Genomic DNA, 26,677 nt, shown 5'->3' with positions numbered 1-26,677 from the left:
ATGTTAAGATTTATATGCGCAGTTATAAATGTTAAAATAACTAATATATCTATATATATGCACAAAAGCATAATTGTAATACAAAGTAAATTGTGCAAATATGTTTTGATATCACGAAAATCAATAAAATTCAAAGTTAAAAAAAAAAAAAATTAGAAAGGGCCCAAAGTCCAAACTGTATACCTGAGAATGTAACTAATATTAATAACTAATTCATGATCAATGCAAATCAGGGCTGAGATTGAATCTCTACCCCACTCACTGGCACGAAGCACTCATTGCACTTTAGTACACTGTTATGATGTTAATCTAAAATATAATTAATAACAAGGGGGGGGAGGGAGATAGGGGGAAAAATGGGGGTATAGTTAAAATAGCAAAGACTAGCGAAATCTTGTTAAATCTCGCTATTCAGCTGAATATACACAGACACGTTGCACTTTAAAGTCGACCACTAAAATAAAAGACACTAAAAACTTTAAAAGTAATCGGAACACCCATACGCTCATATATGTATATGTAAAAAAAAAAAAAAAAAAATTAGTTAAATAGGAACAGGACCCTAAAAGAGTAGATTTCTGTACGGGAAACAGGCAGAGGAGACCCGATATTAATAACATAGAAGAACCAGTATCAACATGCGGTGGGGGGGGGGAGGGGGGGGGAACAGGGAGGGGGGTGCATTGATGTATATTAAAGTTTTTTGTATGTATATTGTATATTGGTAAATGTACGAGAAGGAATATGGCATTGCCACACACTTGCGGTTATATATGAGTTTTTTCCTTCTCTCAATTACTTGTATTTGTATTAAGATGTGGAAAAGCAATAAAAGAATATATGATAAAAAAAATAAATAGGGTTATAGCTGGTAGAAATAAAATCAGCATCAGTTCAGAAGTAGGTGTCAAAATTGTCGAGGAGACTGAAGATGAAGTAGAGGAAGGGAAGAACAGGACAGGAGGACAGGTGAGGTAAAGAGGTAGGGTGAGTACGTGAGGCAGGAGGACCCTACTCATAAGAGTTATCATACTAAAAATAGGTGGGTGGACGAACGAAAAACAACAGGATAAGTAGGAACGGAGGGGAACGGATGCAGGATAGGAGGATCAAAAGAGGTTAGGAGGAGGGATAGGCTAGTCGAAAAAAGTGGGTTTTGAGGGAGCGCTTGAAGGAGGTAAGGGAATCAGAAAGCCTGATGGGTGGCGGGAGGTTGTTCCAGTGCAGGGGGGCAGCGCGAGAGAAGTCTTGGACACGGGAGTGGGAGGAGGTGATTAGGTGAGAGGTCAGTCGGCGGTCAGCGATGGAGCGAAGAGGACGGGAGGGAGTGTGGATAGAGATCAGTGAAGAGAGGTAAGGAGCGGTGGAGGAGGAGAGAGCCTTGTAGGTGGTGGTGAGGAGTTTAAAGAGAACTCGGAAAAGAATGAGGAGCCAGTGAAGAGATAGACAGAGGGGGGAGGCGGAGGTAGAGCGGCGGGAGAGGAAGATGAGCCTAGCAGCAGCGTTAAGAATGGTTTGGAGAGGTGCGAGGCGGGTGAGAGGTAGCCCAGAGAGAAGGATGTTGCAGTAGTCAAGGCGGGAGATGACAAGAGAGTGAATGAGAATTTTGGTCGCGTCAGTGGAGAGGAATGGTCTGATGCGTGAGATGTTGCGTAGGTGAAAGCGGCAAGACTGTGAGAGAGCACGAATGTGGGGGGTGAAAGAGAGGGAGGAGTCAATGATGACACCGAGGCAGCGCGTTTGGTCGGTGGAGGTGATCTCGGTTTCACCAATGCTGATGGAGATAGTGGGAGAAGAGGGGATGTTCGGGGGATGTTCTACTCTCACATGTGGACAGACACTTACTTCAAAGTTCTGTCTCACATGTACGTAATGGTTTCTTTTAAGTTGGACGTCTCTGCATACAGTAACTCAGACACGCTGACACTTACTTTCTGATTCAGTCACGCGTGCCCGTAGCAGGTTCTTTTCCACCACATGATCTTTATATTCAAAAGGCTGCTTTATTCACACACGATTAAAATTTTCACAAAAGGCTGTATGTACATAGGGAATAGTACAAAGTAGGCAGACAGGAAAAGCGGAACCCCAGGGTAGTGCTGATGATCCGGCGGCCAGACACTGCAGACATTACCGCTGATACACGATCCTGGGTGCAAATCTCCTGTCCTCTTTGTGTGCAGACTGTCTTAGTGAAAAGGCAGAGAACGGCAATCAACGCATTTTGGAACAGCTGTTCCTTCCTCAAGATCTGCCGTGATGTCTCCTAGACTCCCTTTTACAGGTATATCCATTCATCACGTGACTCTTTCAAGCCAATGGAAGGAGACCTATAGCCTGGCTTTATTCCATTATTCTTATACATAGTAACACAAGTTAAAACAATGATATAAAACTTTAACTTGTTATGGAGCACATGCGACCCCTGTTCCTCGCCGTTGGGAGGGCAGTCCGAGGCCGGAGGTTGGACCTACTGAGGGATCTGATGCACACAGGACCACGCATCGGGCCTGAGGGAACATTACACTTACCTGATTTGGGCTGATTTCTCAGCTTGTTCCATCAGGAATGGGGGAAATAGGCCCAATTCAAGGTAGTGTATGGGGGTCTTTAGATTTGGCTGATTTTTTGTTTTTTTGTGCAGGGTAAATACTGGCTGATTTATTTTTACACTGCAATTTAGATACTGTATATGCTTCATCTCATATTGCCTTTCTTGAATGAACTGTATTGTAGTCTTCATTAAATCTACTAAACTGTTTATTCAGTCTCCTTCTTCTTATAGCGATTTTTCGCCTGGGATATCTCATTGAACCATTTCATGTGAAAACATTATATGTGCCCACCTAGTTTCCAACCTGGTCTAGCTATCGCTTCCTCAGCTACACATCATCTACCAGTTCCTGAAACTAAGCCTAGTGTGACACCCCTTTTCCCACCCATATTCGTTTATACCATGTAGTTTCCCTGCTTGCACATAACAGAGAAAGTTTCCAGACCACCTGGCAGGTCACTTGCAGTTGCACAGGCAGGATTGACCAATTCAAAATAACTCTATGGTTATGCATTGTGATTGTCTGGAACACATTTTGACACATAACTTTGAAACTAAGCAACCAATTACAATGCCAATGTAATAATGCACATATATGTACCAAGAGCTTTAGTTTGGTATTTTTTTTGGTATATATGTGTCCTGTTCAAGCAATGGCATCACTTATAAAATCATCCCTTATGCTGTTAATATACTGTATAGATATTTGTATTAAAACATTGTTCAAGATGTGTTACATTTTTGTTGTTAGGTACCTTTGCTCAGTCAGTAATTAACTTTTTTTTAAAATGTTTGGATAAATAACATTGTCCTTAGCCAGCATAGAAATAAAATTACACTTACAAATAACCTTGTTGTGGTTAAACAAATATTTTAATTTCTCATAAAGAAAACACTCATTCTATTCTTTGAAATTTCAATCGCTTCAAATTGTAATTCCATGAACGTTGATTGAAGCCTTGAGTCCTCATTGTTTATCTTGTAAAATCCCATGAAACTTGATTGAAGTTGTAAAAACATAAAGAAACAAAAACAGTGAAAACATGTTTGAAGCTCTATGTCCTTTTTGTTTCAAAGAACTTAAAGCAGTACATAATAAAAACAGGTACAAAGTGAATCTTCTGTCTCCCACTTGCCACTAAGAATTACTGGACTGATAAGAATATTATATGAGCTTTATATAGATAGAACTAGCCATGGTCATCTAGGCTGTTGGCTCGCCATCTTGAGTTCCTTGTCCCGCCATGAGAAATGTCCCGTTTTAGCGCACTGAGGTGTACTATGGGGAAAGCATGCAAAAGCGGAGTGGTGATTGCTCCACTACGGTAAACTACAGTACAGTTCCGAGGTTGGATATGTGAGGTACCATTGCCATTTATCGGACGCCTTTGCTTTCAGTTTACCTGTGTATGGCATGCCGAGCTTAACGCTACAGGAGATGCATTTCTGTGCATGTGCAGATGCAGGGTGTGCGTGGGGACGGAGAACTACATGTTCGCCATCCCACTCACACCTAACAGTGTGGGCGGGGGGCTTGGGTCGGCAGCGGGGTTCACAGCCCATGGAATATCCCAGTATTTCATTCCCATGAAAACGCTGGGTGTTCCCATGCAAAACAGCCAGTGATGCGAATGCAGGGGGTGGGCAATGATGTCAGCAGATGTCAACTGCCCACTTGCTTCCCACACAGGGTGCTCGCAGATCAGAGACACCATAGAGGTGTCTCTGATCTGTGAGCATTGGAGAAATCATTTGATAGTCACCGACCATCGAATGATTTCTCCGCCACAGCTAAGGCTGTGAATGTATGATTATGCAAATCATCTATTTGCAGCCATGTGGGTTACCGTGGGTGCAGAGAGGGGGTGATTGGCGAATTTTGCAACATTGAGTGTGGACCAGAATAAGGTCCATAATATACAGTAGAATGGACTCTGACAGACATTGACCAGTCATTTTTTTCACACAAAATAGTATGTAAAGAAGTAAAGAATAAATATAAACATATTTCAACTAACAAAAAAATGTACATTGGAATAAAAATGCAAATAATTGTTGCTCCTGGTGGGATCCGAACACTAGGCACAGCGCATAGAAGGCTGTGGCCTTTACACTAGGCCATTACGTCTAGTGTATCTCTTGCCATTCTGCTCATTCACACTGATACAGGAATCCTGAAATCTTTAGTAATTAGTCGGCAGGTAAATATTACTGTATGAAAATAAACTGTAATCTATGTAAATGCTGCTGTAAAACCTGGTAGTAGTCTCTTCCAGCTGTCATTTTGTTAATCTACTGTGTAGTCCAACATTCAGCCCCAGGGACTCATGGGAAATACTACTGTATGTTGAGCTTAGCCCACCCTTACAGAGCTATGCTTGGCATCTATTTCCCCACTGAGCTCTTAGAGCTAAATTTGCAGCTACGTAGCATACTGTATGTACAAAAAATAGCAGTGGGCAAAAATGATCTGCCATGAGGGAGTCCATCCTTAAGGCACTAAGTTTGGGTAAACAAGTAAAGATAAAGCAAAATATTAATATACTATATACACATTTTAATGTACAGTTTCCCAGAAAATTAAACAATGGAATTCCAAAACATGAGTTGCTCCTGAGTGGAATCCAACCTCTAGGAACAGTGCATAGAATGCTCTAGCTACAATCACTAGACCATTACAGCTACTGTACCTCTGATCTGTCAGTTCATTCACACCTGATGCAGGAACCCTGAAGTCTTTAGTAATTACTGAGCATGGCCAGAATATGCCAGTGGTGCTTGAGGATTTTGAAATCTGCTACATAAGCACACATTCAGCTTCATGGACTCTGAGGGGAAATGTATGCCAAGCTCAGCTCTGTAAGAATGGACTCCTTCAGGGCAGATAGTCTCTGCCAACAGCAATTTTGTTAATATGTTATGTAGTCACAATTTCAGACCCAGGGATACCCCTTACAGAGCTAAGTCCAACATACACAATCTGTATTTACTGTCGCCCAGTGCTAATATGTAAAGCATACTGTACATTACTTGACTTAACATAAAGTAAAGTACTGTATTTCTTGGACTATATTACAGTACTGTATTTTATTGGATACCTTACCACTCTTCCCCCCAAAAAGAGTGTAATGTCAGCATTACACTCAACAGCAATGTCATACGGAACACTAGCCATGTTGCACAATACTTGCTGCCATGCTGCAGCATGCTGAAGTGTGCATCGAAGTGTGATCCGACCACTATATAAACAAGATAACAATAATTTAATTAACTTTTTTTCTATAGTGGGTTGCTGGCATAAGCTGCATCTATTATATATATTTACACAGATGATTTTGATATGATATATATATATATATATATATATATATATATATATATATATATATATATATATATATATATATATATATACTGTATATATATATATTTTTTTTTTTTTCTCAAGGACTTTTCTCTGATTTCTAATAAATTACAATTTTAACTTCCAATATAATGGTTTGTATTTACTAACCATCCAAATAATAGAAATGTAAGAAATCATAGTGGAAATGTAATATGGTCCAAGTTTGCAGAAATCTAGAAATCTTTGATGTCAGCAGAGATTACCCAGAACCTTGTTTTGCCTTGTAAATTATTCCCACTTTAAAAATACAGGACATCTTCGATGAAATCCCAGACTGCCGTAAACTCAGACCATATTACATTTCCATACTTTTTATGTATTTACAATATTTCTGAATAAGAATGAAAAAACACAGAAAATGAGTTTGATTTAGGATTGGTAACTTTTTAATTAACATTACTTGGACTTCCCAAACTTAGGAGTCTAAAAGCACTTCACTTTTTGTTTCAGATACTGTATTAAGGAATGCGCAAATTAAGCTTTTATTTTATAGACATATATGTCTCCACCTGATCTATTATCTGAATATAATAGAAGTGGTATGGGAAATCATCTCATGGGACAGAATGTGATTTTGTTTTTGTTTTTTTAATAGTGAGGTAGTGTAGAGTGATAAAATCAGGTCCAAGGATTGAGAGGAATCCCTTCATGAAGCTAGACAGGATACGATTTGGAAGATGATATACTTGAGACAGAAAAAGATCATTTGGAGAATTAGAACCAATAGATAACATGTTGCTAAGACTAAGTAAGTCAAGCAAGCAGATTTTGTATTTTCTGGCCAATGAATGCCTTCAGAAATTTGGTACACTCCAGACTTGGCCCCCTGTGACTTTTTTGTGTTCACACAAATCAATCGCAAAATGTCTGTGATTCATTCGGAGTCAATGGAAGCTGAAGACTAGAACTTCATCCAGCATATAGAAGACATACGTGCTTTGAGATGCTCCAGTTGCTTCATCAAGTGATTTGAGCACATGAAAATTTCCATAGACTCCTCTGGAAAATACTTTTTTAAAAATGTGATGTTTATTTTGTTTGAAAATATAATACTTTTTTTGTGCAGTGTCGGGTCCTCCTGCCATTGTGCCAATCAGCCTTATGCTAGTGAGCATGAAGCTATATGCCCTAGGTGCATTGAAAATAAATGTACCATCTCCTTTCAGGAGAACCATTTCTATGCTGATTGCAATAGTTTTCTTTACACACATGAATATTGAAGGTTTTTAGTTAATAAAAATATTTTTATTTTTTTACTGTATAATAGCTCCATAATAATGGCTACCGAGGCATCCTGCAGCTGGAGAACCATAAGTGGCTTGGCTTACAAAGCCAACTGGCACTGCAGTTCACCTGTATATAAAAAAAAGACACAGATACCATGAGTAAAGTCTTATTGAAAAACAACTCCCCACACTCAACAATGTTTTACTCACATATAATCAATTTCAACACATAAACACCCCTGTGCTTGGACAAAAAAACAAATACAGTAGAAATATGACCAACATGTCCTGCGATCAACTGCAACATGAGTGTCACATTATTTCTAGACAAATCAAGATTATTTACTGAATGGTAGGGATAGGCCAATTGAAAGCAAATCTAGATATTAGGTTAGATGATTCAGAGATATGTATAATGAAATAAAAAAGTCCTGTGAGAGGAAATTAAAGCAAATTAGTGTGGATGAGAGACACAGATCTTGTCCACAGTGTAGAGGTTAAGAGATTTTTTAAGACAAGTGTAGAGATTAGTGTTGGATTTGTCTTGTTTATGGCTTTGTGTGTTAATTGCAGTACAGTATTTGATATTGGGTTCTGTAAAATATAGGCAACCAATCTAATGGTTGACAGAGCGGAGCAGCAGAAGAATGTTTTGCAAGGAGAATAAGGCTAGCTGCTGAATTCAAAATAGACTCTGTTTTAATGGGAAAGTCCAGTAATAGAAAGACCAGCAAGATGGCTATTGCAATAGATATTTGTGATATATGTCAATATCATGGCATTTTTTCTTAGATTTATGTAACAGGATTTGAGTTACAGGTAACCGAATTTTATTAGTATATTTTGTTAATAGATATCGATAGAGTTATTTGGAAAATTCTAGCATATAATCAATAACAAATACCTACAGAATGAAAGTTCAACATGCAGAAGTAGAATAAAATTAATAAAAGTATAAAATAGGAGACGGCAAATACAGATTGAAATCTGATAAAATATTTGAAATCATCTGCACATACTGTAAATACTCATTCATACAAATTTGCACGAATCAGACATTTATTTCTGATGTTGTTCAGGAAGACAAGACCGAGGAAGGGAGGGATAGGCATAGTATGGTAAGAGAGGGTTTTCATGATGCAGTCTGTCACAAAGGCACATATACTGTATGTTAATCAAAGTATATTATTTGCAGGTGCTTGAGGACATGTCCAAATGCTCAATATTAGTGAGGACGGTCTCAAGAACTAGCAATTCAATTGTGATTGGTTGATTGTGGATTCATAGATGGTGCTGAAATAACAATAAGTATTTCTTCAATTATAGGGCATATTTGTGCCAATATTCTATCTACCATATATTTTCATATACAATATAAAGACTTAGAATGATTAATGGAAAATGCTTATTTAAGTGTTAAAAACATGGGTGTAAACAGTGGTTGAAGTGGGCCAGTATACGGCGGTATGCCATACCGCCACTTCTTCCCAATGACCCGGAAGCACGTAAAGACTGAATGGTGGGCTCGGCACCTGTTCCAGGGGAGCAGCAGCAGCATCAGTCCCGTAGGCTGAGTTATCCCTCTGCGCTTCCAGTCCAGGTCAGTAGGCGGTTCCCAGCATCCCCCTGCTTGCTATACATTTTGACTGAGACAGCGCGCTCAGGCAGGAGAAAGCCTGTGAGTGTGAGCTGGTGACAGATGTGTTTGCTTTTTGAAGCAGAAGTGACATGGGAGGAGAGCCAGCGGTGAATTGGCCCGCTGGAATGCTTTTACTTTCACCTCTGTGCTTCAATGTGAGTGTCAGCGTCTATATGTTATTATGTATGCGAGTGTCATTGTGTGTGTCAACATGTGTGTGTTGTGTAAGTCATTTTGTGTGTGTGTCAGTGTGTGTGAGTGTCAGTATGTGTCAGGAGGTGCATGAGTGTCAGTGTGTGTGAGTGTGTGTCAGCAGGTGAATGAGTGTCAGCGTGTGTGAGTTATTGTGTGTGTCAGCGGGTGCATGAGTGTCAGTGTGTGTTTCAGTGTGCGTTAGTGTCAATGTGTGTCAGTGTGAGTGCCAGTGTGTGTGAGTGTCACAGTGAATCTGCTTATATACTGTAGTTACAGTGATAGCTTAGAAACATCCACTGCTTGTATTGCTATATAACAGAAGTTCCCTGACCCTGTGCACATTCTATGTGGCATACTGGAGAGGAACACTATGTAGTATACTGGAGGGCACTGAGACCATATTAATATAGGAGTCTCTGTGTGGCATACTTGGGGTGCACGTGGGCCATTTCGCATAGCATACTGGGGAGAACTGTAACAAAATTATGGGGGGCTCTGTGTAGCACGCTGGGTGGCAATATGTGCTGTACTGTGGGCATGGGTAAATAATATTAACATGGTAGCCCTGTGTGGCATACTAGGGTGGCAATCTTCCCCTAGTACTTCTCTCCCTTTTGTCTCGTTTCTTCCTCTCTCACTGCCTTATTCCTCCTCTCTCTCTCTCCTGTTTCCCCAATTCCTACCATCCCTACCATCTCCCCCTATTCCTCCTCCTCTCCCATCTCCCACTATTCCTCCTCCTCCCCCACTATAAATCTTTTTGCAATGATGGACTGATGTCCTAATTTTTGGTAATCTAGATATGTGGTGTGGTACACTGATCTTAGACTTGCCCCTTTGTGTTACCACGCCCCCATTTGAGTGACCACGCCCCCTTTTCTGGAGCGCGCACATAACTACGTCCTTTGTTTTTCCATACCCCCACTTTAAAATTTCGGTACTTGTTTCCTAGCACGGCCACAATCGTATGGATCGTGTACCTTTAAGTTAAGGTACACGATCCATACGATGGACCCGATTTCCTTTGAAATCAGGTCCATTTGGCCGGCTAGGACAAAATATCGGGGGCATCGCGTCGGTCGGGACCGTTAACAATGGTCCCGACGCGATGCCCGCGATTTCCCCATAGGCTTCAATGTTAAAAAATATTTTAACATTGAAATCGTGTCGGGAAAGGTAAAATATCGGGGGCATCGCGTCGGTCGGGACCATTAACATAGGTCCCGACGCGATGCCCCCGATTTTTCCATAGGCTTCAATGTTAAAAGATTTTTTAACATTGAAATCCTGAAAAAATGTGAAAAATGTGAAATGGGCCAATATGACCCATTTCACATTATAGATGTCCCCGTCGTCACCCCACGATAGACGCCAACCCGAAGCGTGGCGAGCGCAGCGAGCCCGCGAGGGGCGGCGGTGCGCTCCTCCGACCTTTTCATTCCCCTACTATCCACGTCGGCGTGGAGTTGAGAATAGAATAGTGTGGCGAGCGCAGCGAGCCACCGAGCCCGAAGCGTGGCGAGCGCAGCGAGCCCCGCGAGGGGACACGTATAACTTCACAGGTATACGCGTGCGCTCGCCACGCTTCGGGCTCGGTGGCTCGCTGCGCTCGCCACACTATTCTATTCTCAACTCCACGCCGACGTGGATAGTAGGGGAATGAAAAGGTCGGAGGACGCGCACCGCCGCCCCTCGCGGGCTCGCTGCGCTCGCCACGCTTCGGGTTGGCGTCTATCGTGGGGTGGGGTGTACGCCGTGACATTTGGGGGGGTTGGGAATATTTTACATTGAATCCAATGTAAAATCGGGTCCCAGGGACCCGATTTACATTTCATTAAAAAAAAAAAATCGGGTCCAAAATCGGTCGGTCGCGTCGATCGCATCGCATGCGACCAAATCGCATGCGATGCGATCGACCCGATTTTTCCGACACGACCACCCCGATGTAAATCGGTGTGGCCGTGCTAGGAAACAAGTACCAAAATTTCCACTTCGAGCACTGGGTGTAAGTATATATGATGTATGCCTAAAGTAAATTGGAAGCATAGTATCAGTGTCGTCCTAACATTATCTTGTGCAAGCATTTCATAAACACATTTTCTGCCTGCAAATTGAGGTACAATTTAAGGCTAACTTAGCATACGTCCCAAGAAAATCATCAACAGTTCTAAATACTTTGTAGAAAACAAAGAAAAAATGTCATAAATTATTCATTTTATTTTCTTTTTCATAGATTTCTTTATTAGTGACATTTAAACTCATTTATCTGGGAGCTAACTTCAAATTATTCAAATCAAGAGGGAATTATTATAATCGTGTATGCTTACGAAAAATAAATATCAAATAGAAAGTTTTGAATTTATTAACTAAATGTTTATATGCTAATAGGCTAATATCCAGATATTTGTGCATAAAGTAATGTAAAATAAAAATGGCCTGATTTCATAGGTATCATTTAATTTTCATTATTTGTTTCACACAAAAATCCAGCAGTTGATGATTTTAAATCCCATCAGAAATAGTGCAAATAACAGAACCATCTTATATGACCTACAGTAGGTCCTATACTAAAGACAATTAAATTCTATTTCTGAGCTTGCTGAGAAGACATTTAACGTCAATAAGAGTAATTTGCAATGCAATCTGAGTGAAAATTAAACCATCCTTTTACTTGTCCAGTATTTGGCTATCCATTACATTATAACCAGAATTACATAGGGGGAGGGGCCCTAAACTGCACACCCTGGGCATATGAGGTGCTACCTGTTGAGACCTGAAGTGCAGCAAGCAGGAGGAGGAGTTTGCATGTGCACACTAAATATAAATGCTAGACCTTTTAATATCATTGCTATATTGTATTTCTGAGGTTATTAGCATAATGATGGCCATTATTATGGGCTTGTCCACCGCATCCAGGTTACCTCAATAGGACAAGTCCCTAACACTACTCTGAGACAGGTCCAGGGCATGGGACCCCCCAGGCCAGCCCAGCAGAACCACCCCATAGCATCACATTGGTGTGAAATTAAAGTGATAGTAAAAGGGATAAGGAAAATTATATGTGATAAGACTTATCACATATAATTTCCCTTATCACTTTAATTTCACACCAATGTGATGCCATGGGGTGGTTCTGCTGGGCTGGCCTGGGGGGTCCCGTGCCCTGGACCTGTCTCAGAGTAGTGTTAGGGACTTGTCCTATTGAGGTAACCTGTACGCGGGGGACAAGCCCATAATAATGGCCATCATTATGCTAAGAACCTCAGAAATGCAATATAGCAATGATATTAAAAGGTCTAGCATTTATATTTAGTGTGCACCTGCAAACTCCTCCTCCTGCTTGCTATAACCAGAATTAAAAAGAAAAGGCTCTGAAACAATGCAGAATGTGGATGATGGAACAGATGATTGCTCAACCTTAGATCTGCATGCACATTCTGAGGGAAGTGGGCAGGCAGCTGACATCCGGTGATGTCAGCTAGCCACCCCATGCACCCATTAGCAAGCTGGGCTTTCCCATATGCTAATGGGCCGCCCGCGCCCTCTGCTTGCAATGATGGGTGCATGCACCCAGTGAACAGATTGTTCGACATGGACGCAAGCACCCAGTGCAGAAATGCACGAAAGTACATGGACATGCAAATGGACCTGAATAAGGTCCATTATACACAATAGTAGATCTCCTCCTTATTCCTCACCAGTCCTCATCAGCATTCCTTCTTCTCTACCCAAACTAAAGCAGCACACACACATAGTTTTCTTATTGTAGGGATGGTGGTGGTGCAGCAATACAGTTGTGCTGGCAGTGTCCCCAGTACATGCTTGCTGGTGGTGTCAACATGTACTTATTTTGATGGTGCTGGCTGTATCTGCAGTGCAAGCTTCATATTTAGTGTGGAGGTGTCAGCTGGTGTCAGCAGTGGATGATTGCCTTTGGTGTCCTCAGTTCAGGCAGTAGCATGGCCATTCCAGTGGGATTCTCAGTTTTGACCCTAAAATTGGCAGAATTCCAATCACGGGATTCGATTTTCCAATCCTTTTTGCAGGGGTGTTGGTGATGCAGTGCATGTATGCCCACAGTGTCTTCAGTGTAGGCATGCCGGCAGTCTGCAATGAAAAGGCTCTAGTGGATTCAGCAGTGTGGGTGTAATGGCAGGGTCAGCAGTTGTGGACGGTATTATCCTCAGTGTGAGGGGGAGAGGGGCACCATCTGCCACATGTTGCCCCATTGAGGTTTATGGGAAAAACTCTTATTGTCTGTGAGCCATGACAGACAGCTTTCTCAGCCACAAAGAAAATTAAATAGTCCCAAAGTGCAAAACTACTTCCTGCAGCCAAACATTCAAATTAGGACCACCGCAAAGTCCTCCAATAGGCAAATATAAAACATCAATGTTGATCAAGGTGCTGGAAGTCTGTTATCCCACCGATGGTCCTTTAGCAGTCCTTCTGTGCTGAGCAGGGATGGTAATCTATGATGCTCATCAAAGGCAAAAGAAAAAAAGACAACAATTACTGAATGTGTCAGGAAATTCTAAATACTAAAGGTACAACCTTTGGGATACTGGGAGCATATCCTCACTCACACTGTTGGGGCAGTGGATACTCATGTAAAGGTATCTTTACAGGGTCACCTCTCATAAGTCTGGATCTGGAAAGTCGCTTGTTTCATGTTTCAACTGTGGTGACCAGGGTGACAGAAATCCCCCCTACTTATGAGGGGTGACCATGTACAGATACCGTTACATGAGTATCCAATGTCTTAAAAGTGTGAGTGAGGGTACGCACCCGATATCCAACACAAAAAGCAGCATAAGCAGGGAAAAACACAAATAAATCTAGTAATGGAAGGGCATAGGAAACCCAAGAGGCGAATGGAAAAAAAATATGAAAGCATCAAGGGATAATTGACATCGCAACACAAATATCCCAATGACTCCAAACACTTCACAAAAGCAAGCATCTCTCTTACATGAAATGCAAAAAAAAAGTCAAAACAACAGTATCTTAAAATTACATACAGATAGTGGTAGATGCTCAAATTAGTTCAGTAAAACTTTTTAGGTGCATGCAAGGGTATATGTAACCAATATCTCTGAATTCTATTATCATGTAGTGTTCAAGATTGGTTGCGAAAAACTATTCAGTGTGCCGGGGGAACCAATGTCTTGTTACTTACTAAGTATCTTAAAATTGTCCATTATCACACACCAAACCACCTCACCCAAGTAATTAAGCAAATTATTATAAATATGACCTTTTATCATGCTCAACTCTGCAACACTCTGATGAAAAAGTTAGTGTGGTCTGGGCAGCCACGATGATAAGATAACTTATTCCCAGACAATACCATATCCATGGATGTTCTTGACTGGGCAGCTTGATAATTAACCACACAAATATAATCAACAATTGATGCATAGCCTTTCTGAGCAAATTTAACACACTAAAACCCACCCCTTCTAAAATCCAATTGTCCCACAACCAAACACATGTTAACACCTGTCAATCAGCAGAAAAACAATTCAGACCAAATTACAGCCACAAACTGCAGCAAATACATTATCTCCTGCTTATTATAGATCAACCCTTTTTCACTTTCTCTAGTAACATAAATGCAAAATTAAATCACTGCTCACAAGGTGTACAACTAAAGGGAATCTTGAAAGTTGTTATAGTAAGTCAGTGCTGTACAACACACCACACAGTTTACAGTGAGATAACCAATATCATTTCTAAAGGTGCGTACACACGGGAAAATATGATCGCTGGCAATATATTGCTAGCAATATATTGCTCAGCAATCATATTGCCCCGTGTCCCGTTTTCATCTGCGAAAATTTAAACACTGCTTGGTGAAGAGGCAGGGGATGTCGCTGGTCGGAGGAGCATGCTCCTCCGACCAGCGACCATTCAGGGGCTGAAAACAGGAGCGTGCACCCGGCGATTTATCGCTGGTGCACACTCCAATCACTGGCAATATGGTCGCTCAGCGACCATATTCCCAGCGATTTCAGCCCCTATCGCCCACGTGTGTACACAGCATTAGTCTCAGAAGGAAATGTACTGTAGAATGGAATAATGTATTTTTTGTCAATAAGTAATGTATGTAAAAAAGATGCATGCTATTGAGTCACATCTTACGCTTATAAATATTCGCATATAGGGCCAGATGTATCAAGATTTAAAAAGTGATAAAATGGAGAGTGATAAACAACCACCAATGAGCTCCTAAGTCATGTTACAGGCTGGTCAAAAATGACAGGTAGGAGGTGATTGGCTGGTTGTTTCTCACTCCCCATTTTATCACTTTTTGAAACTTGATACATCTGGCCCTTTGATAGGTGGCAAAGAAAGGGGGGTATGGATCCGCACAGACTGATGCATGAGTTTAATGTATGAAAAGCATGAGTCTGACCAATATGTTGGACTACTGTTGTTAAATTAGAGTAGTCATGAATTGGTGGTGCGTCCAACACATTCAGTATTTGTAACTGAGTAGAGGGGGGTGTTTGCGAGGAGCAAACCAAAAGACAAATGTGCCTTTTTGGGCGCACTCTTTATTGTAAAAATTTGATATGATTATTGTATTAAGACATAACTTTTAATTGGCTTCTTACACTAAAATACTATGAGCATTCTACCATTTCCGATCAATCGCTTGGTGAATATTCAATTTTTATTTAATAGTCAAAAGACAAAAAATCACATATAACATGGAAATAAGACATGAACAGACAAACAATGAAAAACATGCTGTGTCAATGGCTTGTCACAATGTGCAACCCAATATCTGGTCACACTCGGAAATGTAATTGCCTCAGCAAGATATCAATTTCTTGTATAGTATTATCAACTGATTTATTAAAAAATATATATGATGCCTCAGCAAAATATCAGCTGCCAGCTCAGCCGCTTCGGCTCTGACCCTCTCTCATGCTCATCAATGGGAATACCAGGTCAATTGTTGCCCCTTATGGTGAGGTGGAAAAGAGACAAAAAGAGGGGGAAAAGGGAAATCCTTATCAGAAAATTGAAAATGGAGAAAAATCACCCCAGTGAACAGTACTCCTACAACCGGTGGCTCCTGAGTGTCTGCTGTTCAATCACCCGTCTGAGTTACCAACCAGTCAGGTCACCAGGAGTCTCCTCTCTGGTTAGTGAACTGGCCCCATCCAGGCACTGCTGGATTACGGCCTCTAGGGGATGTATATAGGTAACCTGTTGGACTGAGTGTTGATTGAGAATACCAGGTTGGTTGTTACATGGGAGTTAAGGTACAGTGCACTTCTGCTGTCCAATTCAGCCACTGAGTCACCTTGGTGCTTTGCAGTATTGCAAGGAGACACCGCGGACTGAATGGATGAGAGAGTGTTTTGAGAAAAGTGATTCCCAGTAACAGATTGTCAGTTAACCACTAAATGGGACTTCTGCTTTCAGAGATCTGCAAGCATCGAATCACTGATGAGAGAGCCCCAGATAAATGGATACCTAACCGACATACGATGGAGGTTTATAATTAGATAACAAGTAGGATTATATTGGAAAGAAAAAGTAGAAAGATAAGGATTTTATAGAGCACTCTAAATCATCTCTGGGTACTGTATACTGGGTTGCACTAGGTGGCTGAAAACAGGCAAAGCTCTAGATGTCCCAGTGTGTATCAAGGTCGCAACCAATTTCTTGATGGTCCTCTGAAGGAATAAATTATCACCTGAGAGGGTGCAACAGATTTATGGTACTTCTTTACTTTCACGGCGCCACTAGATTAGGACAGATAGGAAATCGCGGTCATCGCGGGCATTGAATGCACTAAAAAATCGGGTGCGACGCGATGCCCGCGATGGCCGCGATTTCCCATAGGGACCAATGTTAAATTTCTCAATGGACACGATTTTCTGTTCAATGCCTCAATTGACACGATTTTTCCATAGGAAACAATGTTAAATGGCCCACAGAGGCCAAATAGGCACCCTCAAGTTGTTAACGCCACCCCACGATCAACATCAACCCGAAGCGTGGCGAGCGCAGCGAGCCCGCGAGGGGCGGCGGTACGCGTCCTCCGACCTTTTCATGCCCTACTATCCACTAGGGCGTGGAGTGAGAATAGAATAGTGTGGCGAGCGCAGCGAGCCACCGAGCCCGAAGCGTGGCGAGCGCAGCGAGCCCCGCGAGGGGACGCGGATACCTGTGAAGCCCGCGAAGGGACGCGTTTACCTGTGAAGGTATCCGCGTCCCCTCGCGGGGCTCGCTGCGCTCGCCACGCTTCGGGCTCGGTGGCTCGCTGCGCTCGCCACACTATTCTATTCTCACTCCACGCCCTAGTGGATAGTAGGGCATGAAAAGGTCGGAGGACGCGTACCGCCGCCCCTCGCGGGCTCGCTGCGCTCGCCACGCTTCGGGTTGACGGTGATCGTGGGGTGGCGTTAACAATTGTGGGGGTCATTTCACACTTGAGGGTGCCTATTTGGCCTCTGTGGGCCATTTAACATTGTTTCCTATGGAAAAATCGTGTCAATTGAGGCATTGAACAGAAAATTGTGTCCATTGAGAAATTTAGCATTGGTCCCTATGGGAAATCGCGGGCATCGCGGGCATCGCGTCGCACCCGATTTTTAGTGCATTCAATGCCCGCGATGACCGCGATTTCTAGTGGCGCCGTGAAAGTAAAGAAGTACCAGATTTATTTATCAATATACAGGGCAGTCAATTGCCTGGGTAATATGTCACTACTGCAGTTTACTCAGTGGCTTTTATCTAAAATGGATACAGTATGAACTAGATGCATGTATTCAAACAATAGTAACATTAGCAATAGATATTGTTACACTTGTGCACTGGTTGATTGACACTCTATATACTTTTGTAAGCTGGCTGTTTAATGAGAGGTCAATTTAGGCTCATTAATGCAACCACTAACAATAATGCATACATGTAACTAGCATTTGTGAATTCAACTGTACCCACACAAATTTAAACATGGAAAAGAATAATGTGAATTGCTATCAAAATAAACAAATCAAAAAACCACAAAATAAGTGACTGTTAGCCAAGCATGGGAGTGAAATTTCTGACCTTGTCGTCTCTCTTAATGAGGAGTAATGCTGCCAGCAAAATCCCAGGAGCTACAAAAAATACCTGTATGAACCTGCAAAAATCAGTCCCATATGGAATGATGATTTGTATCTATAAGGATTCGCTCTCCGGGTATAGCCATTCAATTCTGTGCATTTAAGAGTGCATATTACCGCATATATTTGCTATATGAGATCAGTCAATGGTTAGGACACCTGTGGATTTGATCAGTTAAACAGACTGACTCTGGAGGGCAAAAAGTGAGACCAAAGTTACATACATACAACCCGCACAAGCGCATTACTAAATCATTAACCAGACTGACTTAGGAGGGCACAGAGAGAGATACCAAAATTTCATACATCCCGCACATTGCTTATATAAATGCACTTGGCAGATTAAAACTGCTGAAGAGGTATTGCTATAATTAGGTGTGCTGTGCGGTATTTGGTACCTCCGTTAAGCCTTATATACACTAGGTGTATACACCTGCAGTGCTTGCCGCTCGCAAGCTCAGCTGAGCTGTGGCGGGGGTTACCTCCTGTTAGCGCTGGTGTTCCCCAGCCGGGGACAGCGTTCCCTGGGTGCGGCTGCTGGCGGTAACTCGTCTGTTGATCCTGACGGTGTATTGAGAGCAGGAGATGGTCAGCGTGTGAGCGGCTGGCGGTGGCGGGGACGCGTTTCGCCTGTGGCTTCCTCAGTCCGCCATCTTGCTTGTGGGCTCTTGCCCACTTCTTATCTCTAATCTCTAGGTGATCCATTGGTTACGGCCTTTGATTGACACATAGCTGAGCCTATGTATTAACGGCTCTATTGCCTGTTAGCCTATCGTATCGGTGGAAGAATGCTCTCATTCAGTGCAGTGACACTGTTTATATTGTTATCGTAGCTACGTGTCTGTAGCTATTCACGTTACACTCGGGCTCGGGGTACTTGAGATTGTAACCCTTATGTGAATGATCACAATACAAAGTTCTAACATGGCGGTAGATGATGTTATTTTGAGATTTTATTAGGGATGTATCATTACCCTTACATGGCTTTAGCCTATGTGATGGTTTGATCGACATATTAGCTGATGACATTCTTATTGTCGGCATTACTAAAAAACGTGATGGGACATGGGGAAAATAAGCAACAAATTCATAGTTGTGGAGAAGGGTTTAAACTTGGGAATGGTATACTTGGTCGGGTCATATGAATCTTATTATTTATGAAGCAAAAACACAAGAAAAATGAAATGTCTATAAAGAGATATGTTAAAATGTATTTGTAAAATTAAAATGTAGATAAATATTTCAGTGACCTGGGGTATTCTCACTCTGATGAAGCAATAGCGAAACGGCCGTCTGAACCCTTTTACTCAGCTGCCGCATCTGAGCGGCACACATCAGTTGCGCTCCAGACTTCAAGTGAGGAATACGGCAACTGCTGAACCCTTTTACTCAGCTGCCGCATCTGAGCGGCACACATCAGTTGCGCTCCAGACTTCAAGTGAGGAATACGGCAACTGCCCCCCTGCCAGAAGCTAGACAGAGACGAAAATTCCCCTACCTAGCAGCCGCAGGGAGCTGCACACATCAGATTGAACCTTCTCATTGAGCTGCCGCATTTGAGCGACACACATTAGCTGCGCTCTAGACTTTAACTGCACACTGACTTCAATCCACCAGTGGTTTTTACCAGAAGCAATACTTACCTGACAGCCGCTAATGGGAAGCTAACTGTCCCCCGGATACAAACTGTCTACCAAAAAGATTGACTACAGCCGATTAGAGTGGACTGGAAACTTCACAAGACATACGAGATAGCCCTCCTGCAGGTCGCAGAGATTGAGCTAAGTATACTATTTGATCAATTCAATAACTAACACAATGTCTATAGATCTATAGTACATAAGTGGAAATGTGCAGAAGCATCCTTATGTTTTCTATGTTTTAGACTATAGTCTTGAAAAAAGCAGTGTTTGTGTACTTTTGTAGTGTGATATGCATGCTCCTAAATAACGGCGATTAAGAATGTGTAAGACAGCTTGATCCAGCAGTATTCAAAACTGACTATCAGAGGGGCAGTTTTGCATTATAAAATATATTACTTGGTCTGAGGGACAGCTTGGCATTATTAACCCCTTCCTGACAGAGCCAGTTTTTGCGTTCCTGACAGAGCCCTTTTTTTCAAATCTGACATGTCTCACTTAAGTGGGGATAACTTTTTTTTGCTTTTACTTATCCCAGTGATTTTGAGATTGTTTTTTCGTGACACATTGTACTTCAAGTTAGTGGTAAATTTGGGTCGATACAGTCTGTGTTTTTTTGTGAAAAATACCAAAATGTCGTAAAAAAATGGAAAATTTAGCAATTTGCAAAATGTTAAATTTTCTGCTTGTGAGACAAATAATCATACCACTCAAAATAGTTAATAACTAACATAGACCATATGTCTACTTTATGTTTCCATCATTATTTCAACTTCCTTTTAATTTTTTTGGACACTAGGAGGCTTACAATATGAATAGCAAATTCTCAAATTTTCAAGAAAATTTCAAACACTGATTTTTTTAGGGACCAGTTCAGTTCTGATGTGACTTTGAGGGACTTGTATGTGAGACACCCCCATAAATGATACCATTTCAAAAACTGCACCCCTCACAGTATTCAAAACAGCATTTTGGAAGTTTGTTAACCCTTTAGGTGTTTCACAGGAATTAAAACAAAGTGTAGGTGAAATTTCAAAATTTCATTTTTTTTGCAGATTTGCAATTTTAATACATTTTTCTAAGGAACACAGTACATTTTACTAGAGAAATGTGACTAAAAATTGATTCCCCCAATTCTTTTGTTTTCATAAATATCCTATATGTGGCCCTAGTGTGCACGTTGACCAAACCACAGGCTTCATAATAGAAGGAGCACCTACTTGATTTTGGAGCCTCCTTTTTATGAGATTACAAGTGACCCCATTTTGCAAACTACACCCCTCAGGGAATTCATCTAGGGGTATAGTGTACATTTCAAACCCCCAGGGGTTTCACCAATTGTGGTACAACTGGGCAGTGAAAATGAAAAATTATTTTTTTTACACAAAAATGCAGTTCTGGCTCCAAATTTGTCATTTTCAGAAGGTATGAAGGAGACAAAGCACCCCAAAATCTGTGCCCCAATTTCTCCCGAGTACGGCAATGCCTCACATGTGACCAAAAAATACCATTTGGGTTCATGGCAGGACTCAGAAGGGAAGGAGTGATTTTTGGATTTTGCAGCTCAGATTCTGGTGGAATTTTGGTGGGTGCTATGTCGCATTAGCAAGACCCCCCAAGCACCAATACAGTGGAACCCCCCCACAAGTGACCCCATTTTGCAAACTACACCCCTCAGGGAATTCATCTAGGGGTATAGTGTACATTTCAAACCCCCAGGGGTTTCACCAATTTTGATACAAGTGGGCAGTGAAAATGAAAAATTACATTTTTTTACACAAAAATGCAGTTCTGGCTCAAAATTTTTCATTTTCAGAAGGTATGAAGGAGAAAAAGCACCCCAAAATCTGTGCCCCAATTTCTCCCGAGTACGGCAATGCCTCACATGTGACCAAAAAATACCAGTTGGGTGCATGGCAGGACTCAGAAGGGAAGGAGTGATTTTTGGATTTTGCAGCACAGATTTTGGTGGAATGAATGGTGGGTGCTATGTTGCACCAATACAGTGGAACCCCCCCACAAGTCACCCCATTTTGTAAAGTACACCCCTCAGGGAATTCATCTAGGGGTATAGTGTACATTTCAAACCCTCAGGGGTTTCACCAATTTTGATACAAGTGGGCAGTGAAAATGAAAAATTACATTTTTTTACACAAAAATGCAGTTCTGGCTCAAAATTTTTCATTTTTAGAAGGTATGAAGGAGAAAAAGCACCCCAAAATATGTGCCCCAATTTCTCCCGAGTACGGCAATGCCTCACATGTGACCAAAAAATACCAGTTGGGTGCATGGCAGGACTCAGAAGGGAAGGAGTGATTTTTGGATTTTGCAGCTCAGATTCTGGTGGAATTTTGGTGGGTGCTATGTCGCATTAGCAAGACCCCCCAAGCACCAATACAGTGGAACCCCCCCACAAGTGACCCCATTTTGCAAACTACACCCCTCAGGGAATTCATCTAGGGGTATAGTGTACATTTCAAACCCCCAGGGGTTTCACCAATTTTGATACAAGTGGGCAGTGAAAATGAAAAATTAAATTTTTTTACACAAAAATGCAGTTCTGGCTCAAAATTTTTCATTTTCAGAAGGTATGAAGGAGAAAAAGCACCCCAAAATCTGTGCCCCAATTTCTCCCGAGTACGGCAATGCCTCACATGTGACCAAAAAATACCAGTTGGGTGCATGGCAGGACTCAGAAGGGAAGGAGTGATTTTTGGATTTTGCAGCACAGATTTTGGTGGAATGAATGGTGGGTGCTATGTTGCACCAATACAGTGGAACCCCCCCACAAGTCACCCCATTTTGCAAAGTACACCCCTCAGGGAATTCATCTAGGGGTATAGTGTACATTTCAAACCCCCAGGGGTTTCACCAATTTTGATACAAGTGGGCAGTGAAAATGAAAAATTACATTTTTTTACACAAAAATGCAGTTCTGGCTCAAAATTTTTCATTTTCAGAAGGTATGAAGGAGAAAAAGCACCCCAAAATATGTGCCCCAATTTCTCCCGAGTACGGCAATGCCTCACATGTGACCAAAAAATACCAGTTGGGTGCATGGCAGGACTCAGAAGGGAAGGAGTAATTTTTGGATTTTGCAGCTCAGATTCTGGTGGAATTTTGGTGGGTGCTATGTCGCATTAGCAAGACCCCCCAAGCACCAATACAGTGGAACCCCCCCCACAAGTGACCCCATTTTGCAAACTACACCCCTCAGGGAATTCATCTAGGGGTATAGTGTACATTTCAAACCCCCAGGGGTTTCACCAATTTTGATACAACTGGGCAGTGAAAATGAAAAATTACATTTTTTACACAAAAATGCAGTTCTGGCTCAAAATTTTTCATTTTCAGAAGGTATGAAGGAGAAAAAGCACCCCAAAATCTGTGCCCCAATTTCTCCTGAGTACGGCAATGCCTCACATGTGACCAAAAAATACCATTTGGGTGCATGGCAGGACTCAGAAGGGAAGGAGTGATATTTGGATTTTGCAGCTCAGATTCTGGTGGAATTTTGGTGGGTGCTATGTCGCATTAGCAAGACCCCCCAAGCACCAATACAGTGGAACCCCCCCACAAGTGACCCCATTTTGCAAACTACACCCCTCAGGGAATTCATCTAGGGGTATAGTGTACATTTCAATCCCCCAGGGGTTTCACCAATTTTGATACAAGTGGGCAGTGAAAATGAAAAATTACATTTTTTACACAAAAATGCAGTTCTTGCTCACAATTTTTCATTTTCAGAAGGTATGAAGGAGAAAAAGCACCCCAAAATCTGTGCCCCAATTTCTCCCGAGTACGGCAATGCCTCACATGTGACCAAAAAATACCATTTGGGTGCATGGCAGGACTCAGAAGGGAAGGAGTGATTTTTGGATTTTGCAGCTCAGATTCTGGTGGAATTTTGGTGGGTGCTATGTCGCATTAGCAAGACCCCCCAAGCACCAATACAGTGGAACCCCCCCACAAGTGACCCCATTTTGCAAACTACACCCCTCAGGGAATTCATCTAGGGGTATAGTGTACATTTCAAACCCCCAGGGGTTTCACCAATTTTGATACAACTGGGCAGTGAAAATGAAAAATTACATTTTTTTACACAAAAATGCAGTTCTGGCTCAAAATTTTTCATTTTCAGAAGGTATGAAGGAGAAAAAGCACCCCAAAATCTGTGCCCCAATTTCTCCCGAGTACGGCAATGCCTCACATGTGACCAAAAAATACCAGTTGGGTGCATGGCAGGACTCAGAAGGGAAGGAGTGATTTTTGGATTTTGCAGCACAGATTTTGGTGGAATGAATGGTGGGTGCTATGTTGCACCAATACAGTGGAACCCCCCCACAAGTCACCCCATTTTGCAAAGTACACCCCTCAGGGAATTCATCTAGGGGTATAGTGTACATTTCAAACCCCCAGGGGTTTCACCAATTTTGATACAAGTGGGCAGTGAAAATGAAAAATTACATTTTTTTACACAAAAATGCAGTTCTGGCTCAAAATTTTTCATTTTCAGAAGGAATGAAGGAGACAAAGCACCCCAAAATCTGTGCCCCAATTTCTCCCGAGTACGGCAATGCCTCATGTGTGACCAAAAAGTGGCAGGACTCAGAAGGGAAGGAGTGATATTTGGATTTTGCAGCACAAATTCTGGTGGAATGATGGTGGGTGCTATGTCGCATTAGCAAGACCCCCAAAGCACCAATACAGTGGAACCCCCCCAAAAGTGACCCCATTTTGCAAACTACACCCCTCAGGGAATTCATCTAGGGGTATAGTGTACATTTCAAACCCCCAGGGGTTTCACCAATTTTGATACAAGTGGGCAGTGAAAATGAAAAATTACATTTTTTTACACAAAAATGCAGTTCTGGCTCAAAATTTTTGGATTTTGCGGCTCAGATTCTGGTGGAATGAATGGTGGGTGCTATGTGGCATTAGCAAGACCCCCGAAGCACGGTGAAATTATGAACCTAATAATCCATAGATGTGTGGTATATTTTAAAACACTCCTTTATACATAGGCCGGGTTTGTCGGGGCAAGTGTCACACTGGAAAATAGTTTGCTTTCTTATTCCCTTTTTATAGCAAACTTTGCACCTTTTTTGTGTCCTGCCCTTTTTTCCAGTGGAGGGGATTTCATCAGGAAAATGCTGCCCTGGTACAATACGGGGGCCAGTACTAGAAGTACTGGGGCCCTCTGCCTGCTGGTTCCCAAATATTAGGCCCTTTATGACTTCCTCTTGAAAGTGCATAAATGTCCCCCTCTGGCCGGTAGAACGGAATAGCACGTAAGCGTTATACAGTGCCATCTGGATGATATACACGGCCAGCTTCTTGTACCAGATTTTTGTTTTCCGCAGGGCACTGTACGGCTTCAGTACCTGATCTGAAAGATCCACTCCGCCCATGTACCTATTGTAATCCAGGATACAATTAGGTTTTGAGGTGTGGGTACTGGTACCTCGTACAGGGACGGAGGTGGTACTGTCTCCGTGAATTGTTGTCAGTATAAGGACATCCCTCTTGTCCTTATATTTGACCAACAACATATTTTCGGTGCATATTCCCCTGCTTTCACCCCTTCTCATTACTTGGGCAATGTGCGTTTTTGGGAGGCCTCTTTGGTTCTTGCGCACAGTACCGCAAGCTGCTGTACCTCTTGAACCAAGGGCCTTAAACAGGGGGATGCTGGTGTAAAAGTTATCCACATATAGGTGATAACCTTTATCCAGGAAGGGGTGCACTAAATCCCAGACAATTTTTCCACTAACACCTACGAGGGAGGGGGGGCATTCTGGCGGTTCAATTCTTGAATCCTTCCCTTCATATACCCTAAACCTGTGAGTGTACCCTGAGGTGCTTTCACACAGCTTATACATTTTTATGCCATACCTTGCCCTCTTACTGGGAAGGTACTGGCGGAATTTAACCCTTCCTTTAAAATGTATAAGGGACTCGTCTATGCAAATGAATTTATCTGGGATGTACATGTCTTCAAATTTGGCACTGAAATGATCAATGACCGGCCTGACTTTGAATAGCCGGTCAAAGGTGGGATCATCTCTGGGTGGGCACTGTGCATTATCGTTGTAATGCAAAAATTTAAGGATCGTCTCAAATTGAGCCCGGGGCATGGCCATACGGTAAAATGGGGTGCTGTACAGAACATCTGTACTCCAATATTGCCTAATTTCTGGCTTTTTTACTATGCCCATATGAAACACCAGACCCCAAAACGTCATCATCTCTACTGCATCTACAGGGGTCCACCTAGCAAATGATGACGTGGGGTTTTGAGCAATAAACTGCTGGGCATATAAATTAGTTTGGTCCACCATTAAATTTATAAAATCATCAGAGAAAAATAATTTGAAAAAGTCAATTTCTCTGAGACCTGTGGAATCAAATTGGATTCCTGGCATGGCCAAAAACTCAGGAACCTGGGGCTCAAAATTGTCTGGTGGTGGGGTCCATACGAGATCAATTATTGGGGGGGGGTCTCAGCTGCTCTACGGGGGCGTCTTTGAGGGGGTCCCTCATCACCAGAGGAGGAAGAGGAGCTTAAGGCGAATCCTTCAAATTCCCCGCTTGCATCACTGGCTGTGTCAGAGTCAGAAGCAAGCATGGCATATGCCTCCTCCGCTGAATAAATTCTTCTGGATGACTGGGATGACATTTGGGATGACATTTGGGATGCCATTTTTATTTTTGTGTTACTGGTAGTGAAATGTTTCAACACGTGTATAGTGTAGGGGGGGGTACAAACTTTATTTCAACCCGGGGGGTATGTAGTGTGTAGTGTGTATGTAGTGCAGAAAAAAAAAAATACTTTATACAAAAAAAAAATTGAAGGGGTTAAAAAAAAAAAAAATTGAAGGGGTTA

The sequence above is a fragment of the Crinia signifera genome, chromosome 2 (assembly GCF_055691185.1).
Source record: "Crinia signifera chromosome 2, ASM5569118v1, whole genome shotgun sequence".
Taxonomy (NCBI): Eukaryota; Metazoa; Chordata; class Amphibia; order Anura; family Myobatrachidae; genus Crinia; species Crinia signifera.
Note: the sequence above shows the minus strand (reverse complement) of the source record.